This window comes from Capsicum annuum, chromosome 7 (genome assembly GCF_002878395.1).
Source record: "Capsicum annuum cultivar UCD-10X-F1 chromosome 7, UCD10Xv1.1, whole genome shotgun sequence".
In the NCBI taxonomy this organism is placed as follows: Eukaryota; Viridiplantae; Streptophyta; class Magnoliopsida; order Solanales; family Solanaceae; genus Capsicum; species Capsicum annuum.
This window is the reverse complement of record NC_061117.1, coordinates 222,113,208-222,131,027: the sequence shown is the minus strand read 5'-3', so window position 1 is coordinate 222,131,027 and position 17,820 is coordinate 222,113,208. Positions and strand designations below refer to the sequence as shown.

The 17,820-nt window shown below is 33.9% G+C and overlaps 1 non-coding gene across 1 annotated transcript; it reads right to left on the bottom strand.

The window, feature by feature from the left end:
* Window positions 1-6: 6 nt before the first annotated feature.
* LOC107878716 lies at window positions 7-4,707 on the bottom strand. Its single transcript, XR_007057894.1, has 3 exons — window positions 4,560-4,707; window positions 4,374-4,423; window positions 7-3,932 (listed from the first exon to the last, which is right to left on the bottom strand). It is a non-coding gene; the product is annotated as an uncharacterized LOC107878716 (transcript).
* Window positions 4,708-17,820: the final 13,113 nt, after the last annotated feature.

Here is a 17,820-nt window from a genome sequence, read left to right as displayed (position 1 = left end):
GGAATTTGAATTATTACTTTACTTTATAGGTGCTTGGCCATTTTGATAGGCATCGGCATTAAGATTGTTCCATACAAAAACTTATGTGATGATATTCCTAACAAATATTTTGCTTGACCGACTTTCATTCATTATCATTAGTCGAGCGTAAAACTAAGAAAGAAACATGTGCCTAGACGGCATGATGCGATAATAGAGAACAAAACATCTTTGAGAAAAGTAGAAAAAAAAAACTACAAAACATAATTTATTAGCACCCTTTATTCAATGTATGATTTCCTGCTCGAATGGCTAGAAAGAAAGATGACCTCATCTTCTCTAGTCTTAGTGAGAGAAATTGGCTAACTTTCTTAATCTAATAACATCTCTAAATGGTAGGTTATTCATATCTACTCATCTTAGCCAGCGTCGGCGATTCAATCCGACGCGCTTTTTTGCCAAAATAAAGAACATAAAAAAAAGGAGGATGAATTGATGGTATAATACTTGTATTTTTTCGGATTTGAACAAGACAACTTTATACTTATGCATGAATAATATTGTCATAAATCATAACTTAATTCCTATAAAGAATTAAGCACAATTTATCCAAATTGAGCATAATTCAGAATGATTTAGTATAATTTGATCATATGATCACATAAATCAGTTACAACAAACATGACTAGTTTCACTAATTGAGAATTCATTTTAAATGAGTAATTTTAATGAAATTTGATCATTTCATAAAGATTGGTGAAAACGTTAATTTGAAGGGTGTATGTGATGAGACTCATAACGGCAAAGATATAAATAACCATATAGTATAACAAAGGGTAACTTAGCTAATTAATGAAAGTGTGAGACACTTTTGACTCTTTTCTCATAATTAAAATTGGTAGAGTTGTCTTGTTCAAATTTGGAAAAGTACAAATATTACACAATCAATTCATCCCCTTTTTTTCTGCTCTTTCTATTTTGGCTAAAAAACTCGTGGGGTTGAATTGCCGATGCTGGGCTAAAAGGAATAGATGTGAATGCCCCGTCATTCAGAGATGCTATCAGAGTAGAAAAGTTAGCCAATTTCTTTCACTAATACCAAAGAAGATGATGTTGTCTTTCTTTCTTTACAGCGATTCGAGCAGAAAAATAAGATATTGAATAAAGGGTGCTAATTGTGGTATTTTTGCTTCTTTTCTCAAAGATTTTTTTCTCGATTGTCAAATCATGTCGTTTAGACACATGTCTCTTTCTTAGCTTCATGTTCGACACATGATAACAAATGAAAGTCGGTCAAGTGGAAATATTTGTTAGGAATATCATAATTTAAGTTTTTGTATACAACAATCTTAAAGCAGAATGGCTATCGAAATGGTCAATCACCTATAAAGTTATAATTTAAATTCCAAACACTACCTAGGCAGTAGGAAAGCCCTAAATCGAAGTTAATTACTCTTTTCTTCTTCACTTTATATTCACCTCAGACGGCTCAACCTCTCTTCTCCTTTTCATTTTCTCTTTTTTTTCCTCCTTTTTTTACCGTCATGGTAAGTTCTTCTCCATCATTTCTTCCATTTCACCCATTTTGTATTAACATAATTCTTCCCCTTTATTTTTTATTTACTATTATTTCTGCATTAAAATAGAATGAATGAATGAATCTTTTTCTAATTTTCTGCTAATTGAATGAATTATTGCATAAAAACAAATTTTGATGAATACTTGTTCTTTCATGCCTGCTTATGTTTGAGATTTTTGTTGTTGGCTACATGTTGCTGCTTGTGTTTTAAGTTAAATATATACATAAAATACATACATACATACATACATATATATATATATACACACGCACACACACGTATATATATGTATGTTTATTATATATGTGTGTGTGTGCATATATACACATACATGTGTACGCGCGCGCGCGCACACACATATATATACATAGACATATATATAATTTTACTTTTAAGATACAAAATAAAGTTCTTGAGATCATTTGACGTTTGAAGACCCAATTTACTTTTTTGAGAGAGATAACTTTATATTCACACCAAAAACTCATTAGATAAAACTAAAGAGGTGGTATTTACAACCCCCTAGGGGTATCATCAAAGTAAAACCTTGATAAAACTTTACAATTGCCCTATGAAATTTGCTGATTTTTCTACCTCCCCAACCAAATCATGCTTACACCAAAAATACAGTAAACTCAAACTCTTCATCTTGATCATCTGGATACTGCTAGCTTTCCCTTCATGACGTCTATCATTTCTTTCCCTCCATAATGTCCAACAAATGCACGTTGGGATGCTCTTCCACCAGTCTTCATTAGATCCTCTTCTCCCCACTCCTTCCCATTGTTTCAGCACATCAAAAGTAGTCATAGGCATTGCCTAATTAACCCCTAGTATACATAACCCCTAGCACATCTAGAGAATGGAATAACAATACCGCATAACTAATCCCGGAATAACTTGTTCCCCAACCAAACGAGCCCTTAATGTTATATTTATCCCACATTGAGGGTGGAATAACAATCCTGGAATAACTAATCTCGGGATAACTTGCTCCCCATCCAAACGAGCCCTAGCTGATATGTTGTTTGGTCGATGGAAAGTTAGTCTTATATGGATGTTTGTAGGTGCAGGATTTTGGTTCCAATTTCCCAAAGTTAGGCTTGTGATTGGCAGAAAGAATGTTGTTTCTATCTTCAAGCGATGTATTTGATATAAAGAGGGTCAACCAATTGTTGATGCGGAAACAGATATGAAGTCTACTGGCAGATGTTTTACTTGGTCTAATGGTCGTAGTGGAGCAAGATAGATAGGGCACTTTGTAATGATCTTTGGATGTTTCACTATGGTCATGTTACAGCTCAATTCTTAGAAAATCACTCTTCAGATCATTCACCAATTCACTTGGAGGTTCCAGAGGTTGTTTCAAATCGAAGAGGCCCATTCAGATTCCTGAATGCCTTAGCTGATGACGACAGATTTTTGCAGAATATAGATCAGGTTTGGAGGCAGAACATTGAAGGGTCCAGCATGTATAAGTTTTGGTGCAAACTCCACTTACGCAACTACATACTAAGGCATTGGGAAGTATTGGACAGAGAGGCAATGATTCTAGGAATTGGCTTAATGATATCCAGACTCAACTCTTCACATTAATTGATCCAGTTTTGGTTGATACAGAAAAATTGGCAATACAACATCTTAATAAATGGCTGACTATTAATGAGAAGATATTGAAGCAGAAATCAAAAGCTCACCGGATAAAGGATGGAGATGGCAGCAATAGGTACTTTTTCAACGGTATGAAAGCCAGGGCTAGTACAAATAATATTTCAGTGCTTAAAGCTGAGGCTGGAAGGATGTTATATACAGTTCAGGACACTGAAGCTGAAATGCATGGCCGGATCCAGGGGGTGGGTGCGGGTTCCTGGCCAGTAACTTTTGCGCAAATCTTGTATTTATATCGAGTAATCTAGCAATATATACGGGAATTATAAGTTGAAAATCCATATATAGATTGTGTTGTTGGTCTAGTGGGCTAGAGGGACTTGTAAAAATTTTGTTGACCTTTTGATTGTGGGACCCACAAACTTTAAATCCTGAATTGCTGAAATGCTAAGATTCTATAAGGGTCTGTTTGGGTTTGCTGTTTACCATATTCCTGCTATTGACTTACCTATTATCAGACACGGTCGTGTATTAAATTTGAATCACTACTTCACACTTTTCACATCGCTAAACATTTTTCAAACAAGACCATACACAAGTGAGATTCACACAATTCAATAATACAATGTAAACTTATAATCGATAGTGAAATATAACAAATTAGAGGGAAATGAACTTACCTTTACTTAGCCGAAGTTGAAGAGAAAGAGATAGCGAATCCGGAGTTCTTCACAGATTGGAATTTCACTGCCTCAGTATTATCAACTGCTTACATAACAAGCATTAAAGATAAGCAAGAAGCAGATAACTAAAAGCTCATTAATACAAATTTCAATAGTTTTGTACCTTTATTTAAACATACTTTCAGCAAATAGATGAAAAATTTTGAGAATCTAAACAGATTTTTCAGACAAGAGGGGTGTTTGGATGGATTTCTTTTTTTTAAGCAACTTAAATAACTAAAGGCCAAAAGTAGGTAGCTTTTGATTTGTGTTCGGAAAGGGCCCACCACAAGGGTGTGCCGGAGGCTGTTTTCAAGGCTTCATCACACATTCTGGTCTTAAGCTCTTTGACAAACAACCTTAAAAAAAAATACTACTTAAAAGCTAAAAACACTTAAATTTAAGCCAATCCAAACAGCCTCAAGGAGACAAATAAAAAAAGGACAGTCTAGTGCATTACAGCTATGCGCGGCGCAGTCTTTACCTTATATTTCTATTGGAGACTGGATTTTCAAGGCTTGAACCCGACACTTCCTGATCACATGATAACAACTTTACCAGTCAAATGCATACAAAAAATGATTTTTTTTTTTCCTTTTCCTTTACAGTGCTACACCAACTTTGTTGACATCCAGATTCAATTAGTACTTTTATTAACATTGTACAATACCTTTAAGCAGCTAAGATCTCATCACAAAACACCAAATTCAATCAACAATTTCTCTATGTGCAGCAACGGCGAGGGATGAGGCTGCGCAGAGATGGAAATGTGAGGGTTGGCTTTGGGAATAAGGGTTTATAAATATTTAAAAAAAAAAACCTACATGGGATAACAATTTAATTATTTTAATAAATACAATAATAAATACATACTATAAATACATTTTATTCTCTCTAGACCCACTATATGAAAATACACTAAATTTATTATTGTTATTGTAATAAATCTTATATCTATATCTATAATGTATATCTAAATCTATAATTTATAATCGATATCTATATTTATAATCTATAATCTATATTTATATCTATATCTATATCTATAATTTATATTTATAATATATAATCTATAATCTATAATAAATTAAAAGTGTGAAAGCCCTCAGAAATATTATGTAAACTTTTCCTCCTTCGTTAAAACTCTTTGCAATAGACCAAATCGTCTTTTCACTTATTTTTTCAATTATTATTTAATTATGTTTATAATATTAATTTATGACTTTTAAACCTAAGAAATTAAGGAGTCTTAGAATATATGACAATAAAATAATATATAGTAAGACTTCTGACATATATAAAAAACATTCAATTATATTGGACAATGACATCAGTGGCACTCTTTCAATAAGTCAACTTGTTTTTTCAATTATTATTTAATTATATTTATAATATTGATTTATGACTTTTAAACCACAGTAAAATAATATATGATAAGACTTCTGACATATATAAAAAACATTCAATTATATTGGACAATGACATCAGTAGCAGAGTCAGACTTTTGGTTAAGGGTGTTCATACTTTTCCTTGAGCAAAGACTGTTTAAAAAAGAAATAAAAAAAGCATTGTTGCATCTGCCAAGGTTTAAACCCGGGTTGATGTGGAAATGCACACTTTTGACCACTAAACAATGCTTCTCTAGCTTGTCAAGAGTATGCAACAACATGTATATAACCATAAATATTTAAATTTAACCTATATACTTGAAAAAAATTTCTGACGAAGGGTGTTTATCTGATCACCCTTCATTGGCTGTGACTCCACCAGTGAATGACATATATAATTACGTATAAGTTTCCAATAAAGGAAAGTTCATAAGAAGCATGCACGGTAACACGTTCATAATTGAGAATGGAATTAGTGTTTCCATACAAATTTTCCTAAATTACTTCAATTTTAATTATAGCATAGATTTTTACCCCAATTAAATTATTAAAATTATCATTTTAATAATAATAAAAAGGCTTATAGGTAATTTTATAAAAAGGATAGTGGAAAAATTCTATAACACAATTTTTTAATTCATAAAAAAGTTTTCATTATGAAAAAACTTCTTCTAAAAAATTAAAGAGTTTTAAAATATATAGCAAAAAAAATATATGGTAAGACTCCTAACATATATAAAAAGCATAAACAGATTTGCATGTGGCGTACAATTTTATTCTGACTTTTTACATTCTTTATTAGTAATTTCTTTTATGTATGTTGACAATATTTTTGAGTTCTATATTTTTATGATCGGATTATATTCATTGTTTCTTCTAATGTCATTAAACACATAAATTGCAGGCATGGACATGTCAAATCTTTTCATGCAAAACTTTTAGATAATTGGATACATGTGTTAACATGGGGTGAGTTCTTGTCTTTCAGATATTCTATGATGTTTATTACTATCGTGTCTAATGTTAGAAACTGTTTAGCTTAATACAGATGGTAGATGAATGTTCGATCTATTGAAAATAACTTCTCTATTCTTCCAATATAGTGATAAGGTATGTATTTCCATAGACTCTACATATGAGATTATATTGAAAATTCTCTTGAGATTGAAGGCATAATTATTGAATCATAATTTTTGTAAGTTAGCTGAGGGTCTGTTGACTCTACATATGAGATTATATTGAAAATTATCTTGAGATTGATGGCATACTGTTGAATCGTAATTTTGGAGGCCTATCAATTAAATCATATTTTTTATAAGTTAGCGGAGGGTTTATCGAAAACAATCTCTCTACTTTACAAAGATAGCGATAATCCCTCTTCTCTCTATTTATTGTTCTTGTTCTTGCCTTTATATTTCATAACACGTTATCAGCACGAGACTCTACGACAGCTAAGGTATTATTTCTTTCTCTCTAATCTATGGCTATTAGCTCGAAACTAGTACAATCGACAACCTGTCAATATATGAATTCGTTAAAATAAAGTCATCAGGCTAATCACTTGTGCATATGTACTCATAAATTGATTTGGAGTCTTATCAAGATTGTCATGTTTATTATTTTTGGATTCATGTGTAAGTTGCATACAACATGCATACTGTTCCTATTTTCTACCCGTAAAACGTAAATATATTATGGGCAAGTCTAATTCTTATTGCTAATAACGGATACTACTTATATATGTTTGTAGAATATATTCTACAATAATATTATAAATTGGATAATCATGTTTGTTATACTTGAATTCCCGAGGAGTTAGAAAACAATATATGGCCACCGATAGTGATATTTTTTGTAGTTAATTCTTATGAATATATTTGTTTAAGGTTACAACCATCAAAAGTGGTTTAATTGTATAGTTGATTCATGTCATATCACACTAATATCGTAAGATATTGGGTTTAAGTCCCATCAATTTATGTCTAAGACGCCTTTATATGGATAAGATATTGAGTTTGAATCTCAATACACCATATTGATGATATTATGATGACTAAGGCAAAATAATGGATGTTTGGTGAAAAATCATGAAACATATCTCATTGAATTTGCTCCATTCTTGAAGTGAATATGGTAGCAATATATGATATATGCCTCGATTTGCTTTTGAAGTAGCAATATTATGACAGAGGTTATAAGCTATCAGAATTTTATTGGCGTAAGATATGATTATATTCCATTACTGGGGAATGAGAAACTTATTAATGCAAACGTGCACTTGATTGTGATGATATCACAACTCACCTCCGAAAGAGGCAGAATATTTGAGAAGAGTTATTTTGAAATCTATTTCTGAAGTAGTTAATTCGAAAGTTTATTCATGTAATAGTAAATCTAAAATTTACCAAAGAAAATTATATGTTATGGTAAAATTGGAGTTTCCTAGAATAAAAGTTCATAAATTGACATGAACGATTGCGACATCCCACAGATGTGCATCTGAGTACTGAACATATATTGACGAATCAATAAATTCTTCATGAACTTATAATGTTGCTTGTTCTCATGATAAGTTGGATGGACCAACTAATGTTGGATTTGATCCCTCAAAATAAAAGCATAAAAGGTGAATATGGGCCAGTTCACCTGTTATGTGATCTGTTAAGATGCATCGATATAAGATGATCACATGTACGTTTATTGTCAACCTGTAGTTTGACATTTATAGAGTTGTTTGCTCAATAAAATTGAGTTGAAAGCATAACTTTCAAATTGTGCAATCAAGATAATTCATCTTAATGATGATGGTTTGACATTAAATGCCTTCGATAAATAGCTAAACCATTGCTAATGAGAACAAAGCTTCATGTGTTGGTCTGAAATATGATATGTTACATACAATAGCACTTGTATGCATTAGACCAATAAATTATGATTATTTTTTTCCTCTCAATTGGTTTAAGGTCATGAACCAACTATTCCATCTAATAGTTTTGATGTGCGGTATACAACTAATGCATATACCAAGATGCACAAATATGGATTCCTCAAAGAAAATGGAGGATGCATGTTAGTTTTCCTAACATAAGGGGGAGATTATAAGCGGCTGTGAAATATGTTAGGAATTATCACCAGATTCTCATAAAAAGATAATTCAAGTCAAATGCCGAAAGCATCTCATGTTTAAGCTGCAAGTGCTCTTATATTGTGTCCATGAAGAACAAAGTCTATGCATACATGAAGCATAGTAGACCAATCGGTTCCAAATGAAATGATCTTTGAAAAGGATAAGGAGTAAACAATCAAAATAAGAAGACAATGTGCTTTTGAAGAGCTTACGACACAACACTTCATGAAACCTTATGAGATGTTCAGGTACCTGAAAATAATGAAGTGATGAGATCTCAAAATGTTGTGTCACATTGTGAACCGATACGAAATGATATATCATCAATGATATCTTTGATACAATACTAGCGCGATATTGTAAAAGATTACGAGGATCTGAATTCTACGTTTATTTAAGTATGCTGACGTAGAAATATTTATCAAGTGACATGAAAGGATACATCCTGGTAAGCATAAAACTTATTTGATTTGCAGTCCAGACACTTGAAGATGTCACATATGAAATGTTGAATATTGTCACTTGATAAAATTTACATGAAAATGTGTTTAAGGATTCAAAATGTTTGAAGCATATAAAAGTTCCTGGAAACTTATTTATAATCCTTATATCGCGTAAATTTATTGAAACTCTTAGAAAGTTTTCAAAAGCAATAGATTATTTGCTAAAACGAGAAATATATTGAATTGGATTGGTTATGAAGTATCATATCTTAGTGCAATTGGTGCACTCATGTATCTTGCAAATACTACAAGATTTATAACCTTTTCGGTTAATTTGTTAGCAAGGTATAGTTCTGCTCCTACTAAGAGACATCCGAATGAGATCAAACACATGTACGGTATCTAAAGAAACTATCGATATGGGCTTATACTATTCTAAAGATTACAGTCTAGATCTTATTGATTATGTTGATGCTGGGTATTTAATTAACCCGCATAAATTTGAATCTCAAACAGGCTATGTGTTCATCATATGTGGGGATACAATCATATCTTGGAGATATACAAAGTAGTTTATCGTAGCCACTTCATTGAACCATGCCGAGATAATAGTTATTCATGAAGCAAGCCAAGAGTGTGTGGTTGAGGTCCACAATACATCTCATTCAAGAAAAATGTGATTTGAAATGTGACAAAGTACCCATGATTTTTTATGAGGTTAATAGAGCATACACAACACAACTTAAGGGAGGACTCAAGGAGATAGAACAAAGCACATTTCACTAAAGTTTTTCTATGTACATGAGCTACAAAAGAATGATGATATTAACGTGCAACAGATTCATTCAAGTGATAATGTGATTGATTTATTCACCAAGCCTCTTCCAACTGCAACTTTCAAGAAGATGATGCACAAGATCGGGATGCAAAAGTTCATTGATGTTCTCATCAGGGGGAGCAAATATGCGTTATACTCTTTTTCCCTTTCAAGGTTTTGTCCCACTGAGTTTTCCTTGTAAGGTTTTTAATGAGGCAGCCGAAATACGTATTATTAGAGATGCGTACTTTCTTTCCTTCACTAGATTTTTTCCCAATGGTTTTTTTTTCTAGTAAGATTTTAATGAGTCACATTATCTATCAATTAGTCATTCAAGGGGGAGTGTTATAAATGTATTTACATTATAGTGAATGTCTATCAAGAATATAGATAAGATCTATCAAGATCTAGTTGATCATATCTATCAGGATTTGAAGTATTTGTTTTTTAGTCAGAAACTAGGAGTATGAGAAATAAAGAAGTCTCCCTCTTCTCTCTCTATTTATTGTTCTTGTTCTTACTTAATCATAACAGTATTCAATCTTTGCTACTAAATACTAAATAGCCCACAATGAATAAATATTGTATAAACAAGGTATACGAATATATACACTTATTTGATACATAGTTATACATGAGATATACAACGTGTATACACTATTTATACAATATTGATACTTTATAGATACATACGACCATCTTTATTAAAAAAAAAATTGTTACCTGCACAGTTACGAAAGAAGTCTTACCCTTGCACTCATTTAAGTTGCCCGAATAAATTGTATATCTTTTTTTATTTGAAATGGAAAAATGAAATTATATTTCGTGACTGAAATATGTGTTATATAAATAAGTTACTAATGAAAGTTTTGTAAGTGTATAAAGGACATCCACGAGGAAGTGCATTTGAAATTGGATTACATATATGGAGGTCCATACAGAACTTTCCGCTGCTAGCTGAGTCCCATTAGCAATGGGATTTGCATTTTAACTTCACAAAGGATTTGGTGAAAGGTGTACGTACATGTTAGTGCCTATATAAAGGGTGGTAATGAACAAAAGGTTCTATCTTATAGTAAGAGAACACGTTGAGTGTTTTGAGAAAAGGAAAAAAAAAATTAAGCACAATATCTTGCCATTATTATCATACCGGCTTTATTCAATAATCATGTTGCCCTTTGGTGGCCGAGGAAGCGTGACATCAATCATGTTGGCAAGGAGTTGGAGGAATTAAGAGTGGCTTATCAAGAACTTGAAGATCGAAAGTTGGCTGAAAGGCTGAGTCGTTTCCCGCATGGTACTTTCTCATCAATTGTTTATCCAAGCACCACTGCTAGCAGTGGCGGATCGGAGCTAGAGAGTATTTAGGATTCGGCCGAACCCAGTAGCTTTTACGTAGACTCTTTATTTATACTATAAAATTCAGAAATAATATACAAAATGTATAGTTGCGAATCCACATTCAAACATGGGACGTTGGTATAGCGGAGGAGAGGTGAGAGTAAAATGTCTTCCACCCCAGAGACAGAGACGTGGATTTGAACCCCACTAGTAACACTAGTATTTTTGTTTTTTACTCTTTGTCGTAAATTTCTGAATCCACAGATCTAAAATCCTGGCTTCGCCTCTGACAGCTAGCCTCCATCCCTACCTGCATTCTGTATGTATTAAAAGCATCCCGCTTAGCGGAAACGAGTACTCTCGATTTATGAATCGTTTCTTCGCCAAGCCCTGCCCGAATGCCCGTGATCCAGAGGATTGATCGAGTCTTGTATTTCGATAAAATCACAATTCGAAGACTTTATTGTTAACTTTGTTATTATACATGTCGTTTCACCAAGCCGAGGGGTTATTAATGTAGGCTGACGTACTTTACTTTGCAGATACTATTATTTTTGTTTTGTTTTGTTTTTAATAATTTACTATCATTGACATTTTAGTTTACTGTTTCGCTTCTTTTATGTTGTATTATTTTTTTTTTTTTGCCCCAATTGTATGTGTACCAATATATGTTCAATGCAGCTATTATTTGCTTCTTCCCAAGGTTTTTTAAGGGTTTAATACATAATTAACTTCTTAGCTTAAAGAAGTACTCTCAACGTTTGCATCTAGGGCTATGTTGCTTGAACTCTTCAAAAATAATATTGCAATCGTATTAGATCTTTCAAAAATTTAAAATATGAGTTTCAATACACAGTCGTCCGATCGATATTTTAAGAGTCCCAAGAAAACATAAGTTTTGGAATATGGGAGAAACCATTAGATAATATGCTTTAAGTTAAAATTTGATGGCAGTTGTAATGCAACTAGGTGGACTTTAGATAGAGGAATAGTTAACGGGGATGTTAGTGGAAACATGAAAGACAAACTACAATGATTTAATGTGGTTTGAATCAAAGTTGATCCTATATTCACGGGATAATACATGCCTTTATATTAATAAATGAAAAGGAAAAATGTTTTTTTAGAATGATTTTTCTTTGGATTTTGGAATGATTTTAAAAATAAAGATGATCATTCATTTATATGTCCAAACTTGAATTTCAAACATAAAATAAGGAAAAAAAAAAAGCAAATTAAAAAATTTATCCTATACAAATTTTGCTTGCTCGATCTCCAAATTTACTTCCTAGCCAAGTAAATTGACAAACAGAATTTTCTTCCACATAGATTAGGCCCCACAAAAAATCAAAACAACTCATTCAATCTCTAATTTGGTTTACTTTCCGAGCATGCGTGGGAACAACTCCAATCAAAACTTCTAGACTTACTGGACAACCCAGTTGGAAGAAATTAGAGGAATCAAATCGTTGTTAAACATACTAGCTCCACCTAGCAGTTCTCCCGAAGTTGCATCAGTTGATGCATACTCATGCCAAGTCCTTGCATTGTACAAACTTGACGAGCGGGACTATCGTGGTCAACATGTATGTAACGTTATTGTCTGTGTTAGCCTTCACGGCCTTGACAACTCAATTTAAAATTTGAGATACTGCAAATGTGAATCTTTTCTAGGGAATGATATATTAAAAGACTCAAAACATGAAAAGAAACTCAAACCATTAGATAGCTTCTAAATTTTTTCGGGTAATTTTTTGAAGGTCTGCAGTTTAAATCTTATGAATTATGATACGCTATTTATCATTAGATTGTACCCTTCATGAATTTCTATCTTCTAATTTTATTCCTTTTCTAGGCTTTCAAGATAGCGTAAATGGTGTTAGGATCGAGAATCCCGGATAGTGCGGAATTAAACAAAGTAATCGTTTGAAGACGATAACAAAACGATAATAATGATAAGTTGAGAAAATAAAGGAAGCACAAATTTAACGTGGTTCGGTCAACTTGATCTACGTCCACAACCAAAAGAGAAGCAACTTCACTAAACACCAACGGAACAAAAAAATACAAAGATACAAAAGAGAGTACAAAATTAGAGTAATTAAATACTCTAATAGCCCAAATACCCAAAAGAATAACCTCACAAAGATCACTCCAAAGAAGAGGTTCACTCAAAGTATTTTTCAACACAACTCTCTTACAAATACTCTCTACAAAGAAGAAAACAAACACAACTAAATCTTCTTCAAATGTTGGTGTTCTTTTTTAAATGGTATATTTCAAAGAGAGGTGGAGATGCCTCTATTTATAGGCATAAAACAAACCTACGTTGATGTCATCAATGACATCAACACACTATTTTGCCAATTAAATTTGACAAGAAAACAAATTGCATGCAATGTTGGACTAGCCAACCAAATTTGACAAGAAACAAATTGCATGCAATGTTGAACTAGCCAACCAAATTTGACAAAACCAACAAATGATCTTGCAAGTGCTTGGTAGCAACGTTGTTTGACCAAGTGTGAATCCAAAAAACAAACAAAAGGCCACATTACAAATGGTCTCAATATCAGACCAATTAGATAAGCTCTTTCCAGATAATTAGCGAGGAACAGATGGTGCATCTACCTTTCCGTTCAAAGCTTTGACGAATAATAATCAAGTGCGGCATCTACCTTTGCTGTGTCTTCGACGAGACGAGCATATGAAGCATCCTCCTATTTATTTGTAGTTTGGCAATGAGCCATTCTCTTCTTGCTGCTCGGCGAAGAAGCTCATGAAGCATTCTGTCCCTCCATTATGTCAAGAGACGCACATGACCCTTCGCTCTCCTTGTTGTTTTGAGGAGAGAATCTTGGAGTACTCTTTTTTGCTTTCCAGACGGGTGCTTTGTATGTTTTGTGCCATAGCAACATTTTCTTGCCACTGGACTGAAGCTTCGTGTCATCGGCTCTGATTCAACAAGCTTAATACATTTGGCCGTGGTTCTATTTTTTCTCTCTTTTTTGTGTAGCAGGTTTATGAGAACACACAAACGGTCTCGATATCACAAAGGCGATCCACTAGATATCCGTATGATGGACGTTGCACTTTAAGTGCGTCACTTCCTTACTGCTTGGCAAGAAAGAGGCTCAGAGCGTTCAGATTTCTCCTTGCGGCTTCGGGAGAAAGACCCTTGGAGCTACTGTATTAAATCCTTGGAGGGAAGCATGCGGTATCTCTCATACTCCAATCTTAGCGAAACTAGAAGTAACTCTTTCTGACTTCATCTCAAGACACCCTTTGTACTATCCTCTCAACATAGCTATATAGACGCTCAATATTTTCCCCTGCATTTCTGCTTTTCCCTCTATTATTTCCTGAAAAATAGCGATAGGCGAACATGGGGATGGAAACAACGATGTATGGTTTGAAAGCTGCAAAAAAATAGTGGTATTCATAATGAGGGAAACATGTGCATCTAATCCTTGCAGCCTTGAGAGAAAGGAGTTTCAAGTATCCGTATTCTATCCTTAGTGAGCGAGCACATGGTGCATCTCATCCTTGAGGATTGGCGATAAAAAGACTTTAAGTGGCTACATTTCATCCTTTCAGCTCGTCAAGAGATATATGACCATCCTCGACTTGCTGTTTTGACGATAGACCCACCGAGTACTCTTTTAAGTCGCCTTGACTTGAGAGAAACGCGGAGCATCTCCTCATTTTACATTTGGGCATAGACGTACAGGGAGTGCTCATCCTTTAAATTTTGTTGATTTTCACCTGTGCACATCATCACTAGATTTATTTCTCAATGTTGGAGCAATGGAATTGCCATACGCTTGATCATAGAGAAACGGAAGCCATTGTCCGGCTATATATCAAAATTCCCTTCGAATTGATCAGAACTATTTTTGAAGTTGACTTTGCATGCGATACGTCTTTTTCACAGCTTTGCACTGTTATGGTAGAAAATTTATAACAAGACATAGGATTACTTAAATTAAGAGTTTTTTCTTTTTTTTTTGGAAAGAGGACTTCAAGAACTACCGTTTCTATAAAAATCACGGCCAAATTCTTTGTGAATTTGTACAGATCTTGCTTCAAAGTTGACCCACACTTGAAGTAGGAGTGCTGAAATCAAGAGCTTTTTTTTTTGGAAAAAGGACTCCAAGAACTATAATATGTATAAAAATCATGGCCAAAGGATTTGTGGATTTGTACATATGTTGCTTCGAAATTGACCCACACGTTTGTTATGCTTGCTCTCCAGCTTTGTGTGTCGGTAGTAGAAAATTCATAACTCAAAATAGGAGCGCTGAAATCACAAACTTTTTTTGATTGGAAAGAGAACTCCAAAAACCAACATATTATATGAAAACCGCTGTCAAAACATCTACAGATTTGTATAAATATGTCGTCAAAGTCAGCTCAGATGGTCTATTTCGCAACTTTGAGCGTATGTGGTAAAAATATTCATAACTAGACATAGGAGTCTTTGAATCACAAGCTGCCTTTATATTCATTGCGAAAAGACTCCAACAACTACTATATAAGTAAAAGTAATGGTCAAAACCTTTGCATATTTTGAACAGATATGTCGTCAAAGTCAGGTCAGTCGAGATCTAATGGTCTATTTCACAGCTTTTAGCGGTTGTAGTAAAAAATTCATAACTCGATAAAGGAAACTTTGATCACGAGCCATCTTTTTCGTTGAGAAGCTGACTCTACGGAGTACGACATATATAAAAATCATGGTCAAAACTTTTATGAATATTTTGTACAATTATGTAGTCAAAGTTAGCTCTGGCTTACCTGGCTCTTCACCTTTGCTCGTCTGTAGCAAATTAGGCGAAGGAATAGCTAACTCTTGTGTTATCTTATGTCATTCCAAAGCGATATTGTGGTATACTCAATAAATGATATGCCCCTTCCTCCTTTTTTATTTTTTTTTAACTCATATTTAAGTTGTCTATGTACCCTGGAGAAGAGGATAAAGCCATAACGTAGTTTAGGAGGATGAATTGATTTTATTATTTATTTATTTTTTATTTTTGGTGTCCTCATTTTTTCTTAGTTCGTCCCTTTTAAGATTTTCAACCTATCAAATGTTTTTTTGGGAACCGTAAACTCATGCGGGCTAGGAGTAACGTGGAGTTTATATTCGTGCATTAAAGAGCGCATTGATTTGCAGTTTATGTTCATGCATTGAGGAGCATTTTGGAGAAAATTATTATAATGTAACAATCCTTCCAACCCTCTGTGATGAAGTAGTATTGCACTTCAGTTTGGTGTTAGATTTTATGGCCCACATTGATTGAAGCAGATTTATACTTAATTTTGTGTCGACTTTTGAAAGTCGGAGTTTAAAAGTCCCTTGACTCTTTTGTTTTTTGCGAGCGATCATGCAATGTCCAAGTGTCACTATTCTTGCTATTGGAGAAGTCATTTGACATGGACACGTTTGTTGTTTTCGCTAAGGCAGGAACCCATTTGGGTCAAAGCTCATAAATTGTAGCATGACGATTCCTTCAGATGATGCCACAGAGCGCAAAGTCGTGGAGTTTCTAAAATTGAATCTTTCTTATAGTCTAGTTTGGCACTAGCGTGGTTTGCATAATCTATATCGCCCTCATCAACGACGATATTTTCTTCTCACATTAATGTCATGATCTTTTCCTTTAGGATGAAGCATTTTGTATGTGATGACTAACGATACAACAAAACTTACTATAATTAGGATAATCGACTTTGTTGGATTCTTCAGGATGCTTTGACTCAGGGAGTTCAATGACTTCTTTAGCTATCAACTCATTAAGAATCGTAGGAATGTTGGAGTCAGGAAAATAATACACCTTTGCTTGTAACTCCTTCAAAGTTGGTTGATTTTTCACTTCTCGCGTTTATTAATTTGGATATTTCTCTTTCAATTTTTTTTTTGTGGAGGCCTTCGTAGAACTCACGGTTATCGTCATGGATTCCCTAGTTTAGTCTTCTGTCGGTTCCTTGAATTTTGTGGCCCTTTTCCTTTGATCAAAGATAGGTGATGCCATTTCATGACTTGCAATGCTTAACTCCATCTCATGAGCACGCGTAGCTAATTCTTCAAAGTTTGAGACTTAATTATTTGGAGGATATACACAAGGCCCAATGCATTGGTTGAATACAAACTTTAACCGCAAATTGTTTGAAAAGTTGATCTTTGCAATCTAAGTTCAATGTTTTCGGGTACACAAATCTGTATTTAAGCACACAACAGTTTCAACACAAATTTAAGTCTAAAACAAGAACACTTATGAAGTTACACAATACCTTAACACAAGATTAAAAAATAATCTATCCAAGAAGTGTGTTGTTATTTTAAAAATAAAATGAAACAAAAATTTAAAGCCAAGTCCCCCGACTTCACGGAGTGTCCTTAAGGAATAATTTCCCTCACCGTACCCGAGGTTATGGAATTTTCCTCCCAGGATAAAATGGCTTTCAATCCATCAATAGTGGTACCTCAAATTATTGGATTCGTCGAACTCACTCAACGGCTAATGATCACACTGAGTTTTTGTATAGAAGAAGAGTGTTTTTGCATTAAAAAATCATGTCTATACTTGAGGAATATGTCAGGTATTTATAGCCTTAACGTGCCCCTTCGGAAAGGAAGCATTGGTTCAGCACACGTCACCTGCGCACAGTCTGTGCTAGACCTGCGCTCGATCTGCGGCCGCAGGTGACACTGTCAAATTCCAATAGCTATCTGCGCTACACCTGCGGCCGCAGGTCGCGAGGGTGCGCGCACAGATGCCACTTTATGCGAAACAATGTGCCTCTTTCCTCGA